A 21,368-nucleotide genomic window follows, 5' to 3' on the forward strand; every position below is an offset into this window, starting at 1 on the left:
TCACGGCAAACATTGTTCTACCATTTGCTCCTTGTCTTTTTCCTTCTTTTGGTTGTCCTGGTAGCGAGGCCACGTCCCGGCGTCGTCTACTACGGACTCACTTATATTTTCTTACATTCCAGTTTTTTATAAGAATATATCCTTTTAAAAAAAGATACAACATTCTGTAACTAAAAATATGCTGCACACTTAAATTATTATCAGGACGCAACTTTGTTGCTAACCACGCTAAAATTGAGTTATCTAATAATGATTCTCTATTAGCGTAGCTATTTAATAAAACTTATGCATGATACGGCATTTAAGTGCATTCTTTTATCTAATTAACACATACCTCTAGGCAGTCTTCAAATGAGTTCAATGCCTTACACACGGCAAGCAGTGTTCTATCAATCCGCTCACTCGCTGTGATTTCTGCTTGGTTGTCCTGGCAACGAGGACGCGTCCCGGCTTCGTTCAGTCCAAACTAAGCTATTTCTTCCAACTTTGGTTTTATTTATTTTCTAACTCATTTCTTTATTTGTTTTAACTGTATCCTATTTTATGAATAAACATCCAACTTGTATGTTGAAACACATTATGCAATTATAGTCAGGCAATGTGAACACATGTTTTTAAAAAAAACCGGGAGTGACGTCAAGATCGCACCTTGACCCCGTCAGATTTGGCGGTTTTTTCAATTATGTTAATTTGTACCTACAGATTATATAAGTTGTGTCTGCTCTGATATGTACATGGCCTGATGAAGACGATTGTTCATCGTCGAAACGCGTAGCCACTATCAATAAATTGAACCTATTAATATCTTGGGACTCCGTTCCACAACATTTATACCACACAGCAGCGCCTCCAAAAAGATCCAATTTTCTTTTACCTGCAATTGTTTCTACCCAAGCGGTCCCATCTTGGATACCGACCCGGATCTGGCAGCAGCACTGTGGATATTATACGCTTTGATACCTCCGTTTTTCTGGTGAGCATATTTCTTTGCACTGTCTTCTCACCTCAACCTACTGATCTACACAAGGTGGCGCCGTCTTTTTGTTCTCATTTCTTATATACAAGAATATAACTACTATAATACTGCCCCTATATACAAGAATATAACTACTATAATACTGCCCGTATATACAAGAATATAACTACTATAATACTGCCCCTATATACAAGAATATAACTACTATAATACTGCCCCTATATACAAGAATATAACTACTATAATACTGCCACCCTATATACAAGAATATAACTACTATAATACTGCTCCTATATACAAGAATATAACTACTATAATACTGCTCCTATATACAAGAATATAACTTCTATAATACAGCCCCCTATATACAAGAATATAACTACTATAATACTGCCCCTGTATACAAGAATATAACTACTATAATACTGCCCCTATATACAAGAATATAACTGCTATAATACTGCCCGTGTATACAAGAATATAACTACTATAATACTGCCCCTATATACAAGAATATAACTACTATAATACTGCCCCTGTATACAAGAATATAACTACTATAATACTGCCCCTATATACAAGAATATAACTACTATAATACTGCCCCTATATACAAGAATATAACTACTATAATACTGCCCCCAATGTTCAAGAATATAACTACTATAATACTGCCCCCAATGTTCAAGAATATAACTACTATAATACTGCCCCCAATGTTCAAGAATATAACTACTATAATACTGCCCCCTATATACAGGAATACAACTACTATAATACAGCCCCTATATACAGGAATATAACTACTATAATACTGCCCTATATACAAGAATATAACTACTGTAATACTGCTCCTATATACAAGAATATAACTACTATAATACTGCCCCCAATGTTCAAGAATATAACTACTATAATACTGCCCCCTATATACAGGAATACAACTACTATAATACAGCCCCTATATACAGGAATATAACTACTATAATACTGCCCTATATACAAGAATATAACTACTGTAATACTGCTCCTATATACAAGAATATAACTACTATAATACTGCTCCCTATATACAAGAATATAACTACTATAATACTGCCTCTATATACAAGAATATAACTACTATAATACTGCCCCCAATGTTCAAGAATATAACTACTATAATACTGCCCCCTATATACAAGAATATAACTACTATAATACTGCCCCTATATACAAGAATATAACTACTATAATACTGCCCCCTATATACAAGAATATAACTACTATAATACTGCCCCTATATACAAGAATATAACTACTATAATACTGCTCCTATATACAAGAATATAACTACTATAATACTGCCTCTATATACAAGAATATAACTACTATAATACTGCCCCCTATATACAAGAATATAACTACTATAATACTGCTCCTATATACAAGAATATAACTACTATAATACTGCCCGTATATACAAGAATATAACTACTATAATACTGCCCGTATATACAAGAATATAACTACTATAATACTGCCCCCTATATACAAGAATATAACAACTATAATACTGCCCCATATATACAAGAATATAACTACTATAATACTGCCCCCTATATACAAGAATATAACAACTATAATACTGCCCCATATATACAAGAATATAACTACTATAATACTGCCCCTATATACAAGAATATAACAACTATAATACTACTCATATATACAAGAATATAACTACTATAATGCTGCTCCTATATACAAGAATATAACTACTATAATACTGCCTCCTATATACAAGAATATAACTACTATAATACTGCCTCCTATATACAAGAATATAACTACTATAATACTGCCTCCTATATACAAGAATATAACTACTATAATACTGCCCGTATATACAAGAATATAACTACTATAATACTGCCCGTATATACAAGAATATAACTACTATAATACTGCCCGTATATACAAGAATATAACTACTATAATACTGCCCCCTATATACAAGAATATAACAACTATAATACTGCCCCATATATACAAGAATATAACTACTATAATACTGCCCCCTATATACAAGAATATAACAACTATAATACTGCCCCATATATACAAGAATATAACTACTATAATACTGCCCCTATATACAAGAATATAACAACTATAATACTACTCATATATACAAGAATATAACTACTATAATGCTGCTCCTATATACAAGAATATAACTACTATAATACTGCCTCCTATATACAAGAATATAACTACTATAATACTGCCTCCTATATACAAGAATATAACTACTATAATACTGCCCGTATATACAAGAATATAACTACTATAATACTGCCCCTATATACAAGAATATAACTACTATAATACTGCCCCCTATATACCAGAATATAACAACTATAATACTGCCCCATATATACAAGAATATAACTACTATAATACTGCCCCCTATATACAAGAATATAACAACTATAATACTGCCCCATATATACAAGAATATAACTACTATAATACTGCCCCTATATACAAGAATATAACAACTATAATACTGCTCCTATATACAAGAATATAACTACTATAATACTGCTCCTTATATACAAGAATATAACTACTATAATACTGCTCCTATATACAAGAATATAACTACTATAATACTGCCCCTATATACAAGAATATAACTACTATAATACTGCCCCCTATATACAAGAATATAACTACTATAATACAGCCCATATATACAGGAATATAACTACTATAATACTGCCCCCTATATACAGGAATACAACTACTATAATACAGCCCCTATATACAGGAATACAACTACTATAATACAGCCCCTATATACAAAAATATAACTACTATAATACTGCCCCTATATATAAGAATATAACTACTATAATACTGCTCCTATATACAAGAATATAACTACTATAATACTGCCCCCTATATACAAGAATATAACTACTATAATACTGCCCCTATATACAAGAATATAACTACTAAAATACTGTGTCCTATATACAAGAATATAACTACAATAATACTGCCCCTATATACAAGAATATAACTACTATAATACTGCCCCTATATACAAGAATATAACTACTATAATACTGCCCCTATATACAAGAATATAACTACTAAAATACTGTGTCCTATATACAAGAATATAACTACTATAATACTGCCCCTATATACAAGAATATAACTACTATAATACTGCTCCTATATACAAGAATATAACTACTATAATACTGCTCCTATATACAAGAATATAACTACTATAATACTGCCTCCTATATACAAGAATATAACTACTATAATACTGCCTCCTATATACAAGAATATAACTACTATAATACTGAACCCTATATACAAGAATATAACTACTATAATACTGCTCCTATATACAAGAATATAACTACTATAATACTGCCTCCTATATACAAGAATATAACTACTATAATACTGCTCCTATATAGAAGAATATAACTACTATAATACTGAACCCTATATACAAGAATATAACTACTATAATACTTCCCCTATATACAAGAATATAACTACTATAATACTGCTCTTATATACAAGAATATAACTACTATAATACTGCCCCTATATACAAGAATATAACTACTATAATACTGCCCGTATATACAAGAATATAACTACTATAAGGGCGGGTTCACACATGGCGGAATTTCACTTAAATTCCGCTGCGGACACTCCGCAGCGTTAATCCGCAGCGGAGCCGTTTCTCCATTGACTTTCACTTTAATTTAGCAGTGTTCGTTTACACGATGCGTACAATTCCGCTGCGGAGCATAGGCTGCGGAGCGGAATTTGGTGTCCGCAGCATGCTCTGTCTGTTGCGGAGCAGTGGCGGACTGGTTGCGGACTCATGGCGGAATTTCTCCATTGACTTCAATGGAGAGTCAAAATTCCGCAATGAAGTCCGCAGATCTTATGTGTGCTGCGGAGCGTATTGTTTTTACTACCATGACATTTCTTCATTCTGGCTGGACCTATGTATTTCTAGGTCTACAGCCAGACTGAGGAAGTCAATGGGGCTCCCGTAATGACGGGAGCGTTGCTAGGAGACGTCTGTAAATAGTCACTGTCCAGGGTGCTGAAAGAGTTACGCGATCGGCAGTAACTGTTTCTGCACCCGGGACAGTGACTACCGATCTCAATATACATGTATCTGTAAAAAAACATATAAGTTCATACTTACCGAGAACTCCCTGCGTCTGTCTCCAGTCCGGCCTCCCAGGATGACGTTTCATTCTAAGTGACGGCTGCAGCCAATCACAGGCCAAGCACAGGCTGCAGCGGTCACATGGACTGGAGCGTCATCCAGGGAGGTCGGGCTGGATGCCCGAAAGAGGGACGCGTCACCAAGACAACGGGCGGTAAGTATGAATTTCTTTGACTTTCACTAGGGAAAGTGCTGTCCCTTCTCTCTATCCTGCACTGAATAGGGAGAAGGGAAGCACTTTTCCTGCAGTCCGCAGCGGCCAGTCCGCATCAATTTTCTGCACATTTTGTGCAGATCCGCTGCAGAATCTGCAACGCAGATTCTGTGCGGCATTGATGCGGACAGTTGCGGAGGAATTCCGCCATGTGTGGTCATGCGCTAATACTGCCCCCAATGTTCAAGAATATAACTACTATAATACTGCCCCCAATGTTCAAGAATATAACTACTATAATACTGCCCCCAATGTTCAAGAATATAACTACTATAATACTGCCCCCTATATACAGGAATACAACTACTATAATACAGCCCCTATATACAGGAATATAACTACTATAATACTGCCCTATATACAAGAATATAACTACTATAATACTGCTCCTATATACAAGAATATAACTACTATAATACTGCCTCTATATACAAGAATATAACTACTATAATACTGCCCCCAATGTTCAAGAATATAACTACTATAATACTGCCCCCAATGTTCAAGAATATAACTACTATAATACTGCCCGTATATACAAGAATATAACTACTATAATACTGCCCGTATATACAAGAATATAACTACTATAATACTGCCCCCTATATACAAGAATATAACAACTATAATACTGCCCCATATATACAAGAATATAACTACTATAATACTGCCCCCTATATACAAGAATATAACAACTATAATACTGCCCCATATATACAAGAATATAACTACTATAATACTGCCCCTATATACAAGAATATAACAACTATAATACTACTCATATATACAAGAATATAACTACTATAATGCTGCTCCTATATACAAGAATATAACTACTATAATACTGCCTCCTATATACAAGAATATAACTACTATAATACTGCCTCCTATATACAAGAATATAACTACTATAATACTGCTCCTATATACAAGAATATAACTACTATAATACTGCTCCCTATATACAATAATATAACTACTATAATACTGCCCCTATATACAAGAACATAACTACTATAATGCTGCTCCTATATACAAGAATATAACTACTATAATACTGCCTCCTATATACAAGAATATAACTACTATAATACTGCCTCCTATATACAAGAATATAACTACTATAATACTGCCCGTATATACAAGAATATAACTACTATAATACTGCCCCTATATACAAGAATATAACTACTATAATACTGCCCCCTATATACCAGAATATAACAACTATAATACTGCCCCATATATACAAGAATATAACTACTATAATACTGCCCCCTATATACAAGAATATAACAACTATAATACTGCCCCATATATACAAGAATATAACTACTATAATACTGCCCCTATATACAAGAATATAACAACTATAATACTGCTCCTATATACAAGAATATAACTACTATAATACTGCTCCTTATATACAAGAATATAACTACTATAATACTGCTCCTATATACAAGAATATAACTACTATAATACTGCCCCTATATACAAGAATATAACTACTATAATACTGCCCCCTATATACAAGAATATAACTACTATAATACAGCCCATATATACAGGAATATAACTACTATAATACTGCCCCCTATATACAGGAATACAACTACTATAATACAGCCCCTATATACAGGAATACAACTACTATAATACAGCCCCTATATACAAAAATATAACTACTATAATACTGCCCCTATATATAAGAATATAACTACTATAATACTGCTCCTATATACAAGAATATAACTACTATAATACTGCCCCCTATATACAAGAATATAACTACTATAATACTGCCCCTATATACAAGAATATAACTACTAAAATACTGTGTCCTATATACAAGAATATAACTACAATAATACTGCCCCTATATACAAGAATATAACTACTATAATACTGCCCCTATATACAAGAATATAACTACTATAATACTGCCCCTATATACAAGAATATAACTACTAAAATACTGTGTCCTATATACAAGAATATAACTACTATAATACTGCCCCTATATACAAGAATATAACTACTATAATACTGCTCCTATATACAAGAATATAACTACTATAATACTGCTCCTATATACAAGAATATAACTACTATAATACTGCCTCCTATATACAAGAATATAACTACTATAATACTGCCTCCTATATACAAGAATATAACTACTATAATACTGAACCCTATATACAAGAATATAACTACTATAATACTGCTCCTATATACAAGAATATAACTACTATAATACTGCCTCCTATATACAAGAATATAACTACTATAATACTGCTCCTATATAGAAGAATATAACTACTATAATACTGAACCCTATATACAAGAATATAACTACTATAATACTTCCCCTATATACAAGAATATAACTACTATAATACTGCTCTTATATACAAGAATATAACTACTATAATACTGCCCCTATATACAAGAATATAACTACTATAATACTGCCCGTATATACAAGAATATAACTACTATAAGGGCGGGTTCACACATGGCGGAATTTCACTTAAATTCCGCTGCGGACACTCCGCAGCGTTAATCCGCAGCGGAGCCGTTTCTCCATTGACTTTCACTTTAATTTAGCAGTGTTCGTTTACACGATGCGTACAATTCCGCTGCGGAGCATAGGCTGCGGAGCGGAATTTGGTGTCCGCAGCATGCTCTGTCTGTTGCGGAGCAGTGGCGGACTGGTTGCGGACTCATGGCGGAATTTCTCCATTGACTTCAATGGAGAGTCAAAATTCCGCAATGAAGTCCGCAGATCTTATGTGTGCTGCGGAGCGTATTGTTTTTACTACCATGACATTTCTTCATTCTGGCTGGACCTATGTATTTCTAGGTCTACAGCCAGACTGAGGAAGTCAATGGGGCTCCCGTAATGACGGGAGCGTTGCTAGGAGACGTCTGTAAATAGTCACTGTCCAGGGTGCTGAAAGAGTTACGCGATCGGCAGTAACTGTTTCTGCACCCGGGACAGTGACTACCGATCTCAATATACATGTATCTGTAAAAAAACATATAAGTTCATACTTACCGAGAACTCCCTGCGTCTGTCTCCAGTCCGGCCTCCCAGGATGACGTTTCATTCTAAGTGACGGCTGCAGCCAATCACAGGCCAAGCACAGGCTGCAGCGGTCACATGGACTGGAGCGTCATCCAGGGAGGTCGGGCTGGATGCCCGAAAGAGGGACGCGTCACCAAGACAACGGGCGGTAAGTATGAATTTCTTTGACTTTCACTAGGGAAAGTGCTGTCCCTTCTCTCTATCCTGCACTGAATAGGGAGAAGGGAAGCACTTTTCCTGCAGTCCGCAGCGGCCAGTCCGCATCAATTTTCTGCACATTTTGTGCAGATCCGCTGCAGAATCTGCAACGCAGATTCTGTGCGGCATTGATGCGGACAGTTGCGGAGGAATTCCGCCATGTGTGGTCATGCGCTAATACTGCCCCCAATGTTCAAGAATATAACTACTATAATACTGCCCCCAATGTTCAAGAATATAACTACTATAATACTGCCCCCAATGTTCAAGAATATAACTACTATAATACTGCCCCCTATATACAGGAATACAACTACTATAATACAGCCCCTATATACAGGAATATAACTACTATAATACTGCCCTATATACAAGAATATAACTACTATAATACTGCTCCTATATACAAGAATATAACTACTATAATACTGCCTCTATATACAAGAATATAACTACTATAATACTGCCCCCAATGTTCAAGAATATAACTACTATAATACTGCCCCCAATGTTCAAGAATATAACTACTATAATACTGCCCGTATATACAAGAATATAACTACTATAATACTGCCCGTATATACAAGAATATAACTACTATAATACTGCCCCCTATATACAAGAATATAACAACTATAATACTGCCCCATATATACAAGAATATAACTACTATAATACTGCCCCCTATATACAAGAATATAACAACTATAATACTGCCCCATATATACAAGAATATAACTACTATAATACTGCCCCTATATACAAGAATATAACAACTATAATACTACTCATATATACAAGAATATAACTACTATAATGCTGCTCCTATATACAAGAATATAACTACTATAATACTGCCTCCTATATACAAGAATATAACTACTATAATACTGCCTCCTATATACAAGAATATAACTACTATAATACTGCTCCTATATACAAGAATATAACTACTATAATACTGCTCCCTATATACAATAATATAACTACTATAATACTGCCCCTATATACAAGAACATAACTACTATAATACTGCCCCCTATATACAAGAATATAACTACTATAATACTGCCCCCTATATACAAGAATATAACTACTATAATACTGCCCCCTATATACAAGAATATAACTGCTATAATACTGCCCGTATATACAAGAATATAACTACTATAATACTGCCCCTATATACAAGAATATAACTACTATAATACTGCTCCCTATATACAAGAATATAACTGCTATAATACTGCCCGTATATACAAGAATATAACTACTATAATACTGCCCCTATATACAAAAATATAACTACTATAATACTGCTCCCTATATACAAGAATATAACTGCTATAATACTGCCCGTATATACAAGAATATAACTACTATAATACTGCCCGTATATACAAGAATATAACTACTATAATACTGCTCCCTATATACAAGAATATAACTGCTATAATACTGCCCGTATATACAAGAATATAACTACTATAATACTGTCCCTATATACAAGAATATAACTACTATAATACTGCTCCCTATATACAAGAATATAACTGCTATAATACTGCCCGTATATACAAGAATATAACTACTATAATACTGCCCCTATATACAAGAATATAACTACTATAATACTGCTCCCTATATACAAGAATATAACTGCTATAATACTGCCCGTATATACAAGAATATAACTACTATAATACTGCCCGTATATACAAGAATATAACTACTATAATACTGCTCCCTATATACAAGAATATAACTGCTATAATACTGCCCGTATATACAAGAATATAACTACTATAATACTGCCCCTATATACAAGAATATAACTACTATAATACTGCTCCCTATATACAAGAATATAACTGCTATAATACTGCCCGTATATACAAGAATATAACTACTATAATACTGCCCGTATATACAAGAATATAACTACTATAATACTGCTCCCTATATACAAGAATATAACTGCTATAATACTGCCCGTATATACAAGAATATAACTACTTTAATACTGCCCCTATATACAAGAATATAACTACTATAATACTGCTCCCTATATACAAGAATATAACTGCTAAAATACTGCCCCTTATACAAGAATATAACTACTATAATACTGCCCCTATATACAAGAATATAACTACTATAATACTGCTCCCTATATACAAGAATATAACTGCTATAATACTGCCCGTATATACAAGAATATAACTACTATAATACTGCCCGTATATACAAGAATATAACTACTATAATACTGCTCCCTATATACAAGAATATAACTGCTATAATACTGCCCGTATTTACAAGAATATAACTACTATAATACTGCCCCTATATACAAGAATATAACTACTATAATACTGCTCCCTATATACAAGAATATAACTGCTATAATACTGCCCGTATATACAAGAATATAACTACTATAATACTGCCCGTATATACAAGAATATAACTACTATAATACTGCTCCCTATATACAAGAATATAACTGCTATAATACTGCCCGTATATACAAGAATATAACTACTATAATACTGCCCGTATATACAAGAATATAACTACTATAATACTGCTCCCTATATACAAGAATATAACTGCTATAATACTGCCCGTATATACAAGAATATAACTACTATAATACTGTCCCCTATATACAAGAATAAAACTACTATAATACTGCCCCTATATACAAGAATATAACTACTATAATACTGCTCCTATATACAAGAATATAACTACTATAATACTGCTCCTATATACAAGAATATAACTACTATAATACTGCCCCTATATACAAGAATATAACTACTATAATACTGCTCCTACATACAAGAATATAACTACTATAATACTGCTCTCTATATACAAGAATATAACTACTATAATACTGCCCCCTATATACAAGAATATAACTACTATAATACTGCTCCTATATACAAGAATATAACTACTATAATACTGCTCTTATATACAAGAATATAACTACTATAATACTGCCCCTATATACAAGAATATAACTACTATAATACTGCCCGTATATACAAGAATATAACTACTATAATACTGCCCCCAATGTTCAAGAATATAACTACTATAATACTGCCCCCAATGTTCAAGAATATAACTACTATAATACTGCCCCCAATGTTCAAGAATATAACTACTATAATACTGCCCCCTATATACAGGAATACAACTACTATAATACAGCCCCTATATACAGGAATATAACTACTATAATACTGCCCTATATACAAGAATATAACTACTGTAATACTGCTCCTATATACAAGAATATAACTACTATAATACTGCTCCCTATATACAAGAATATAACTACTATAATACTGCCCGTATATACAAGAATATAACTACTATAATACTGCCCGTATATACAAGAATATAACTACTATAATACTGCCCCCTATATACCAGAATATAACAACTATAATACTGCCCCATATATACAAGAATATAACTACTATAATACTGCCCCCTATATACAAGAATATAACAACTATAATACTGCCCCATATATACAAGAATATAACTACTATAATACTGCCCCTATATACAAGAATATAACAACTATAATACTGCTCCTATATACAAGAATATAACTACTATAATACTGCTTCTATATACAAGAATATAACTACTATAATACTGCCCCTATATACAAGAATATAACTACTATAAGGGTATGTGCACACACACTAATTACGTCCGTAATTGACGGACGTATTTCGGCCGCAAGTCCCGGACCGAACACAGTGCAGGGAGCCGGGCTCCTAGCATCATACTTATGTACGATGCTAGGAGTCCCTGCTACTCCGTGGAACTGCTGTCCCGTACTGAAAACATGATTACAGTACGGGACAGTTGTCCTGCAGAGAGGCAGGGACTCCTAGCATCGTACATAACTATGATGCTAGGAGCCCGGCTCCCTGCACTGTGTTCGGTCCTGGACTTGCGGCCGAAATACGTCCGTCAATTACGGACGTAATTAGTGTGTGTGCACATACCCTAATACTGCCCCCTATATACAAGAATATAACTACTATAATACAGCCCATATGTACAGGAATATAACTACTATAATACAGCCCCTATATACAAAAATATAACTACTATAATACTGCCCCTATATACAAGAATATAACTACTATAATACTGCTCCTATATACAAGAATATAACTACTATAATACTGCCCCCTATATACAAGAATATAACTACTATAATACTGCCCCTATATACAAGAATATAACTACTAAAATACTGTGTCCTATATACAAGAATATAACTACAATAATACTGCCCCTATATACAAGAATATAACTACTATAATACTGCCCCTATATACAAGAATATAACTACTATAATACTGCCCCTATATACAAGAATATAACCACTAAAATACTGTGTCCTATATACAAGAATATAACTACTATAATACTGCCCCTATATACAAGAATATAACTACTATAATACTGCACCTATATACAAGAATATAACTACTATAATACTGCTCCTATATACAAGAATATAACTACTATAATACTGCCTCCTATATACAAGAATATAACTACTATAATACTGCCTCCTATATACAAGAATATAACTACTATAATACTGCCCCCTATATACAGGAATACAACTACTATAATACAGCCCCTATATACAGGAATATAACTACTATAATACTGCTCCTATATACAAGAATATAACTACTATAATACTGCTCCCTATATACAAGAATATAACTACTATAATACTGCCTCTATATACAAGAATATAACTACTATAATACTGCCCCCAATGTTCAAGAATATAACTACTATAATACTGCCCCCAATGTTCAAGAATATAACTACTATAATACTGCCCGTATATACAAGAATATAACTACTATAATACTGCCCGTATATACAAGAATATAACTACTATAATACTGCCCCCTATATACAAGAATATAACAACTATAATACTGCCCCATATATACAAGAATATAACTACTATAATACTGCCCCCTATATACAAGAATATAACAACTATAATACTACTCATATATACAAGTATATAACTACTATAATACTACTCCTATATACAAGAATATAACTACTATAATACTGCTCCTATATACAAGAATATAACTACTATAATACTGCCTCCTATATACAAGAATATAACTACTATAATACTGCCCCCTGTATACAAGACTGTAACTACTATAATACTGCCCCTATATACAAGAATATAACTACTATAATACTGCTCCTATATACAAGAATATAACTACTATAATACTGCTCCTATATACAAGAATATAACTACTATAATACTGCTCCTATATACAAGAATATAACTACTATAAGGGCATGACCACACATGGCGGAATTCCTCCGCAACTGTCCGCATCAATGCCGCACCTAATCCGGGTTGCGGATTACGGCTGCGGATCTGCACAAAATGTGCAGAAAATTGATGCGGACTAGCTGCTGCGGACTGCGGGAAAAGTGCTTCCCTTCTCCCTATCAGTGCAGGATAGAGAGAAGGGACAGCACTTTCCCTAGTGAAAGTAAAAGAAATTCATACTTACCGCCCGTTGTCTTTATGACGCGTCCCTCCTTCGGCATCCAGCCCGACCTCCCTGGATGACGCGCCAGTCCATGTGACCGCTGCAGCCTGTGCTTGGCCTGTGATTGGCTGCAGCCGTCACTTACACTGAAACGTCATCCTGGGAGGCCGGACTGGAGACAGAAACAGGGAGTTCTCGGTAAGTACGAACTTCATTTTTTTGTTACAGATACATGTATATTGGGATCGGTAGTCACTGTCCCGGGTGCAGAAACAGTTACTGCCGATCGCTTAACTCTTTCAGCACCCTGGACAGTGACTATTTACTGACGTCTCCTAGCAACGCTCCCGTCATTACGGGAGCCCCATTGACTTCCTCAGTCTGGCTGTAGACCTAGAAATACATAGGTCCAGCCAGAATGAAGAAATGTCAAGTTAAAAAAGCAAGACGCATCCGCAGCACACATGACATGTGCATGACAGCTGCGGACTTCATTGCGGAACTTTGAATCTCCATTGAAGTCAATGGAGAAATTCCGCCATGAGTCCGCCACTGCTCCGCAACAGACAGAGCATGCTGCGGACACCAAATTCCGCTCCGCAGCCTATGCTCCGCAGCGGAATTGTACGCATCGTGTAAACGAACACTGCTAAATTAAAGTGAAAGTCAATGGAGAAACGGCTCCGCTGCGGATTAACGCTGCGGAGTGTCCGCAGCGGAATTTAAGTGAAATTCCGCCATGTGTGAACCCGCCCTAATACTGCCCGTATATACAAGAATATAACTACTATAATACTGCCCGTATATACAAGAATATAACTACTATAATACTGCCCCCTATATACCAGAATATAACAACTATAATACTGCCCCATATATACAAGAATATAACTACTATAATACTGCCCCTATATACAAGAATATAACAACTATAATACTGCTCCTATATACAAGAATATAACTACTATAATACTGCTCCTTATATACAAGAATATAACTACTATAATACTGCTCCTATATACAAGAATATAACTACTATAATACTGCCCCTATATACAAGAATATAACTACTATAATACTGCCTCCTATATACAAGAATATAACTACTATAATACAGCCCATATATACAGGAATATAACTACTATAATACTGCCCCCTATATATAGGAATACAACTACTATAATACAGCCCCTATATACAGGAATATAACTACTATAATACAGCCCCTATATACAAGAATATAACTACTATAATACTGCCCCCTATATACAAGAATATAACTACTATAATACTGCTCCTATATACAAGAATATAACTACTATAATACTGCCCCCTATATACAAGAATATAACTACTATAATACTGCCCCTATATACAAGAATATAACTACTAAAATACTGTGTCCTATATACAAGAATATAACTACTATAATACTGCTCCTATATACAAGAATATAACTACTATAATACTGCTCCTATATACAAGAATATAACTACTATAATTCTGCCCCCTATATACAACAATATAACTACTATAATACTGCCCCTATATACAAGAATATAACTACTAAAATACTGTGTCCTATATACAAGAATATAACTACTATAATACTGCTCCTATATACAAGAATATAACTACTATAATACTGCCCCCTATATACAACAATATAACTACTATAATACTGCTCCTATATACAAGAATATAACTACTATAATACTGCCCCTATATACAAGAATATAACTACTATAATACTGCCCCTATATACAAGAATATAACTACTATAATACTGCCCCCTATATACAAGAATATAACTACTATAAGGGCATGACCACACATGGCGGAATTCCTCCGCAACTGTCCGCATCAATGCCGCACAGAATCTGCGTTGCAGATTCTGCAGCGGATCTGCACAAAATGTGCAGAAAATTGATGCGGACTGGCCGCTGCGGACTGCAGGAAAAGTGCTTCTCTTCTCCCTATTCAGTGCAGGATAGAGAGGAGGGACAGCACTTTCCCTAGTGAAAGTCAAAGAAATTCATACTTACCGCCCGTTGTCTTGGTGACGCGTCCCTCTTTCGGCATCCGGCCCGACCTCCCTGGATGACGCTCCAGTCCATGTGACCGCTGCAGCCTGTGCTTGGCCTGTGATTGGCTGCAGCCGTCACTTACACTGAAACGTCATCCTGGGAGGCCGGACTGTAGACAGACGCAGGGAGTTCTCGGTAAGTATGAACTTATATTTTTTTTTACAGATACATGTATATTGAGATCGGTAGTCACTGTCCCGGGTGCAGAAACAGTTACTGCCGATCGCTTAACTCTTTCAGCACCCTGGACAGTGACTATTTACAGACGTCTCCTAGCAACGCTCCCGTCATTACGGGAGCCCCATTGACTTCCTCAGTCTGGCTGTAGACCTAGAAATACATAGGTCCAGCCAGAATGAAGAAATGTCATGGTAGTAAAAACAATACGCTCCGCAGCACACATAAGATCTGCGGACTTCATTGCGGAATTTTGACTCTCCATTGAAGTCAATGGAGAAATTCCGCCATGAGTCCGCAACCAGTCCGCCACTGCTCCGCAACAGACAGAGCATGCTGCGGACACCAAATTCCGCTCCGCAGCCTATGCTCCGCAGCGGAATTGTACGCATCGTGTAAACGAACACTGCTAAATTAAAGTGAAAGTCAATGGAGAAACGGCTCCGCTGCGGATTAACGCTGCGGAGTGTCCGCAGCGGAATTTAAGTGAAATTCCGCTATGTGTGAACCCGCCCTTATACTGCCCTCTATATACAAGAATATAACTACTATAATACTGTTCCCTATATACAAGAATATAACTACTATAATACTGCCCCCTATATACAAGAATATAACTACTATAATACTGCCCCTATATACAAGAATATAACTACTATACTACTGCCCCCTATATACAAGAATATAACTACTATAATACTGCTCCCTATATACAAGAATATAACTACTATATTACTGCTCCTATATACAAGAATATAACTACTATAATACTACCCCTATATACAGGAATATAACTACTATAATACTGCCTCCTATATACAAGAATATAACTACTATAATACTGCCCCCTATATACAAGAATATAACTACTATAATACTGCCTCCTATATACAAGAATATAACTACTATAATACTGCCCCCTATATACAAGAATATAACTACTATAATACTGCCCCTATATACAAGAATATAACTACTATAATACTGTCCCCTATATACAAGAATATAACTACTATAATACTGCCCCCTATATACAAGAATATAACTACTATAATACTGCCACTATATACAAGAATATAACTACTATAATACTGCCCCCTATATACAAGAATATAACTACTATAAGGGCATGACCACACATGGCGGAATTCCTCCGCAACTGTCCGCATCAATGCCGCACAGAATCTGCGTTGCAGATTCTGCAGCGGATCTGCACAAAATGTGCAGAAAATTGATGCGGACTGGCCGCTGCGGACTGCAGGAAAAGTGCTTCCCTTCTCCCTATTCAGTGCAGGATAGAGAGAAGGGACAGCACTTTCCCTAGTGAAAGTCAAAGAATTTCATACTTACCGGCCGTTGTCTTGGTGACGCGTCCCTCTTTCGGCATCCGGCCCGACCTCCCTGGATGACGCTCCAGTCCATGTGACCGCTGCAGCCTGTGCTCGGCCTGTGATTGGCTGCAGCCGTCACTTACACTGAAACGTCATCCTGGGTGGCCGGACTGGAGACAGACGCGGCGAGTTCTCGGTAAGTATGAACTTATCTATTTTTTTACAGATACATGTATATTGAGATCGGTAGTCACTGTCCCGGGTGCAGAAACAGTTACTGCCGATCGCGTAACTCTTTCAGCACCCTGGACAGTGACTATTTACAGACGTCTCCTAGCAACGCTCCCGTCATTACGGGAGCCCCATTGACTTCCTCAGTCTGGCTGTAGACCTAGAAATACATGGGTCCAGCCAGAATGAAGAAATGTCATGGTAGTAAAAACAATACGCTCCGCAGCACACATAAGATCTGCGGACTTCATTGCGGAATTTTGACTCTCCATTGAAGTCAATGGAGAAATTCCGCCATGAGTCCGCCACTGCTCCGCAACAGACAGAGCATGCTGCGGACACCAAATTCCGCTCCGCAGCCTATGCTCCGCAGCGGAATTGTACGCATCGTGTAAACGAACACTGCTAAATTAAAGTGAAAGTCAATGGAGAAACGGCTCCGCTGCGGATTAACGCTGCGGAGTGTCCGCAGCGGAATTTAAGTGAAATTCCGCTATGTGTGAACCCGCCCTAATACTGCTCCTATATACAAGAATATAACTACTATAATACTACCCCTATATACAAGAATATAACTACTATAATACTACCCCTATATACAAGAATATAACTACTATAATACTGCTCCTATATACAAGAATATAACTACTATAATACTACCCCTATATACAGGAATATAACTACTATAATACTGCCCCTATATACAAGAATATAACTACTATAATACTGCTCCTATATACAAGAATATAACTACTATATTACTGCCCCCTACATACAAGAATATAATTACTATAATACTGCCCCCTATATACAAGAATATAACTACAATAATACTGCCCCCTATATACAAGAATATAACTACTATAATACTGCTCTCTATATACAAGAATATAACTACTATAATACTGCCCCCTATGTACAAGAATAGAACTACTATAATACTGCTCCTATATACAAGATATAACTACTATAATACTGCTCCTATATACAAGAATATAACTACTATAATACTGCCTCCTATATACAAGAATATAACTACTATAATACTGCTCCTATACAGAAGAATATAACTACTATAATACTGCCCCCTATATACAAGAATATAACTACTATAATACTGCCCCCTATATACAAGAATATAACTACTATAATACTGCCCCTATATACAAGAATATAACTACTATAATACTGCTCCTATATACAAGACTATAACTACTATAATACTGCCCCCTATATATAAGAATATAACAGATATAATACTGCTGGACCTCATTGTTATAAATCACCGACATCTGATATAACTGTAAGTCATGTCCGGGTAGGCGGAGTATGGTGCGGGCTCACGGACTTAGTTGCTTAATACACAGTGATTGCAGGTTGCCGATGGCTGTCATGGTAGCCCTGCAATATGTACTACATAAGTTTTACAGTGCACTTATGAAACCAAAAAAAATAAGTTACATTTTTTACTTAGAGAGGAAAATCTAATTTTCCCTTTAAGCAATGTAAAACATAAAAAATATAAACATATTATTTTGTAAAAGTAGTAAAACATAAAAAAACAGTAATGTGATATCGCCATAATTGTAAACATGTCATTTAGCGCACGATGAATGCTGTAACAACAAAACACACAAAAAAGTAACTTTTTTTTAACCCTTTCCCACCGCAGCCATTTTTCAGATTTTCACTTTCGTTTTTTCTTCCCTCACATTCCAAAAGCTTTGTAGATTTTCACGGCACCGTTAATTGTACCATATAATGTAGTGGGAAACTGGAAAACAAATATTTGTGGGGTGGAATAGCAAAAAAACAGTGATTCCTAAATCTCTTGGGGGGTTTTGTTTTTCGCAGCGTTCACCGTGCGGTAAAAACGGCAGTTAACTTTATTCTGCAGGTAAATACGATTACGGCGATACCACATTTCTATGGTTTTTTTTTTATGTTTTACTACTTTTCCAAGGAAAAATCTGAGTGTTATAAATAAAATGTGAGTTTTGCCGGCACATTCTGAGAGCCGGAACTTTTTTCTTTTTCGATTGAGCGGTATGAGGGCTTATTTTTGGCAGTACGAGCTGTAGATTCTATTCGCCCTATTTTGGGGTACATGAGATGTTTTGATCACTTTTTATTCCATTTTTTGTGGAAGATGAAGTGACCAAAAAAATAGCGATTCTGGGGTTTTCATTTTTTTATTATTTATGGCGTTCACCGTGCAGACTAAATAATGATATACTGTAATAGTTCTGACTTTTACGGACGCCTCAATACCAGTTATGTTAATTTATTTTATTTTTTTACATTGTGCTTGAGGGAAATTGTGAAAAGTTTTGTATTTTTTTACTTTTAATTCTTTAATTTATTAAAAAAACACTTTATTTTACAGTTTTTTTCTTGTCCCCCTAGGGGACTTGAACCAGCGATCGTTGGATCGCTTGAATGATATACTGCAATAGTAATCCATTGCAGTATATCGTGATACTGACGAAGTATCGTGATACTTCTGGAGTCAGGGCTTCATAGGAGTACAACTAGAATGTCGACCGGAGGCCTTTATCAGGCCCCCAGGCTGCCATGCCAACCAACGGCACCCTGCGATCGCATCACGGGGGGGAGAGGGTGCGTTGGAACCTTACAGGGGGCTGTCCCCCTGTTTCTAGTCATTTAGATGCCGCGATTGACCTAAGCCCGCTCCATATCCCCCCACTCGACTTGCGCAGTATATATACGGCGGATGTCGAGAAGGGGTTAATTCTACCTCACAAAGAATTTTTTTCAGTGCTTTATATGGTACAATAAATTATGTTATTAAAAACTACGACTACAAAAAAAAACAATCCATCAGACCGGCGCAAAAATAAAAAAGTTATGGATCTTGGAATGCGGGAGGCAAAAATTTAAATGGAACCCCCCCCCCCCAATAATAACATAAAAATCAGGCACGTTAACAGGGAGGGCAAAGGGTTAATGACTGAGAATTTCCAATAATCATCCGCCCGGCTAGGACAGAATAGTAGAAGGACCAGGGATTGTTTCATTTGTGCTTGATTCAATTTGCCAGGCCGGCTTTTCTTCCCAGGAGAAGGACGGGGGAGGGGCTCGCTGCCGCCTCACGCTGTTATTTTCCACTGTACGCTAATATGATAAACTGTGGAGGATTAAAAGCCCAACTGGTGCGACGGATCCGAGGCTTAAAATAACT

Source organism: Rhinoderma darwinii, chromosome 4, assembly GCF_050947455.1.
Source record: "Rhinoderma darwinii isolate aRhiDar2 chromosome 4, aRhiDar2.hap1, whole genome shotgun sequence".
Lineage (NCBI taxonomy): Eukaryota > Metazoa > Chordata > Amphibia > Anura > Rhinodermatidae > Rhinoderma > Rhinoderma darwinii.